This window comes from Gekko japonicus, unplaced genomic scaffold (genome assembly GCF_001447785.1).
Source record: "Gekko japonicus isolate JY-2015 unplaced genomic scaffold, Gekko_japonicus_V1.1 scaffold3812, whole genome shotgun sequence".
NCBI lineage: Eukaryota > Metazoa > Chordata > Lepidosauria > Squamata > Gekkonidae > Gekko > Gekko japonicus.
In genome coordinates, this window is record NW_015164775.1 from 99866 (window position 1) to 103230 (window position 3365).

A 3365-nucleotide genomic window follows, 5' to 3' on the forward strand; every position below is an offset into this window, starting at 1 on the left:
ACGACAAGGATGTATACTGTCACCTTGCTTATTTAATATATATGCAGAGTACATCATGCGAAATGCTGGCCTGGATGAATCACAAGCGGGTGAGATGGTTAGACAGTGTCATCGAGGCAACAAACATGAAATTAAGCAGACTCCGGAGGACAACAGAAGGGCCTGTCGTGATGTGGTCCATGGGGTCGTGAAGAGTCAGACTCAACTGTGCAACTGAACAAAAACAAAAGCTAGTTCTTCATTCTCCAACTTCAATCACTGCAAACAGAAGACTAGGAATAGGGAACCAACTTCAGCCTCACAGGCATATCCAGTAGGGTTCTTCTTAAGAAGCCCCCACATGGCAGTTGTCATTTAATAAAATATGATCCTCAAGATCAAGCACAACAAAATATGGGAAACCCCAAAATACTCGAGTATCTTTCCTGTTATAGCCCCGCCCCCTTACAACCCCCAATTTGAACTCCGGAACTGTTTTACTGGGAAGAAAGGGAGGCTGTGGAGTTCACCATTCTGAATCCATCACTTCATAAAAACCCATATGGAGTTCTAGGCCCTGAGCTCACAGCTGCCGAGCACCGTGTAGCACAATATGCCGTATCTCTGGACCCTTTCTGTCAGGCTCAGGTAGAGCCCTGTTTTCCCCTGACTGATCTTTAAGGCGAAGTCCTTGTGCTCTCCCCAGGGTGCATCTGTGCAAACCAATTCCTTTGGAAGTACCTCTTGCTAACCTCCTCCCGGATCATCAATGATTCATCCACTGCTACATTTTGAATGCGCCTTTCTAGCCCAACACAGGCCTAGATTGTTGTTGCTGGCACACTTTCATTTAGTTTGGGTTTTGTTTTGTTTCTGGCCTCCTCCCAGTGTACGCTGTGCTATCCCACCCACAGAAATTCATGATCTGCTTCTCCATTCCACTTTGTGTCACTCCGCCCTCACCCACAAAATGGGTTTCCCTTTTGCCAAGGCAAGAGGACACATCTGCTGACTTCCCGTGACTGAAGGGAACCCTCCACATTTGGAGAGACTAAACCTCTGCACCCCAGAGCCAGGAGGCAACAACAGGGGAAGGTTTTGGTCTGTATGTCTTATTGTCGGCCCTACCGAGGAACTGGCTGGCCATTGTGTGACAAAAACTGGAAAAAAGGGGGGGACGACTCAACCCAGGATATGACTACGAACCAAAAAGGGCTAAGCTAAACCATATATATAAAAGTACAAATATTTATTAAGGTGTGCACATGTTAAATGGAGCTGTGGTGGCTCACAAGGATGAGACTTTTCCAATTTTTATGATACAGGATCACATTATTAGATGTCAGATTCTTCTGTTTTCTATGTGAGTGTTTGTTATTAGGTTTTACATTGTGATCCTGGTTTGTTTTTTCATCAAGGTAAGCTAAGCACATTTATTTGTTTATTTACATCATTTATACCATTCCTGTCTCCCCAATGGAGATCCAAAGCAGCCTACACCACACTCTTTTCCATTTAAATCCCATTTATTGGGGGGGGGGGAGTTAAGCATACATGCAAAAATTCCTCAGCAACGTATAAGAATATTGTCCTGTGCATACTTACCTGGGAGAAAGCTGCACTGAACTCAGTAGGACTTGAACATAGCACAGCATATATAATTGTACAAGTCTTTATCTGTGGCTGAATCCTACATGCATTTCTGCTCTTACAGCCCAAAATGCCTGCCCTTTTTCTTTGCAGTGACATTGCACTACAAAAGGCCTCAGGCAGTGACCCAATACAACCTCTTTTGGCTTCTTAGCAAGCACTGCAGACTTCTAGTTTAATTTTGACAATCACTTAGCATATTGTCTTGGTTTTTCTTTTTGTTGTGGCAGACTTCAGTCCAATGCTACCTTCTTTGCTGTCTGCCAGCACGTCCTTTTGTCAACGTCATTTCCCATTTTCATTCTGTTCTCTATGAAATTGGAAGTCCTGGTTTGGTATTCCTAAGGCTGTAGACAAACATGTTCTAATCTCCATCATGAACATTCATGAAAACTCTAAATAGCACAGGCATGACCCAGGACAGAGCCACTCCCTCTTCCCACTTCGTCAATGATTCATTCCCTGCCAAAGTTTGAGCACATTTTCCTAACCCGAGAACTCCTCGTCTTATGGCAGACAACACCTTTCTCATTCACGTTTTTCCCAATTTATTTTTGACCTCACGTGGAACAGTGCCAGCAGAGAAATGCCTTGAGCTTGTTTATGCAGCTCTGAAGCACAGCTCGCTCCAAGGAGCTTCAATGGGCTGCGCACAGCGGTCGTTTTGTAGAAAAAGAGCTAGAGAGACCATAGTGCTGATTTCCTCTCATCCCTTAGGGGCTACGGCTCACTGGAAGAGCCATTTGTGGTTCAGTCGCACAGCCACTGTGATTCACTGCTCTTGGCAGGCAGAAGGCCCCAGACTCAATCCCTGGTGGCATCTCCAGGGCAATGGGCAACGCTCCCTCTAAGCTGTGGAGTCTTCTGAGCAAAAATTCTACTTTGTGAGCTGCTGGCATTAAAGCTGTGAGCGAGCCATTTGGCTGCTGCATAAATTAGTTTGCTCTGGAACCATCCTTCCTGAGCTAAGGCAAACAATGAGTGAGCCGGAGGCTAAAAAACTGTGAGCTAGCTCACACTCACTCAGCTTAGAGGGAACACTAGTAATGGGTAATATGCAAGACCCTGGAGCTTGAGACACTGGAAAGCCATTGCCAGTCTGAGTAGACAATACTAACCTCCTGAGTAGGCTTTGTGTCTGATCAAGGAAATATTAATGGACTGTCTTGCTTCTTGTGTAAAAGCTGAGTTGTAAATATGAGGGAAAGAATTTCTCAGGAAGATCTATTATGAATAAATTCTGAGGAAGATCCACTATGAAACAGGCTTCCATCTAGATGCTCATCAATCTACTACAGAAGCTGTTCTACAATATCACAAGGATGAGACTTTTCCAATTTTTATGATACAGGATCACATTATTAGATGTCAGATTCTTCTGTTTTCTATGTGAGTGTTTGTTATTAGGTTTTACATTGTGATCCTGGTTTGTTTTTTCATCAAGGTAAGCTAAGCACATTTATTTGTTTATTTACATCATTTATACCATTCCTGTCTCCCCAATGGAGATCCAAAGCAGCCTACACCACACTCTTTTCCATTTAAATCCCATTTATTGGGGGGGGGGGAGGTAAGCATACATGCAACAATTCCTCAGCAACGTATAAGAATATTGTCCTGTGCATACTTACCTGGGAGAAAGCTGCACTGAACTCAGTAGGACTTGAACATAGCACAGCATATATAATTGTACAAGTCTTTATCTGTGGCTGAATCCTACATGCATTTCTGCTCTT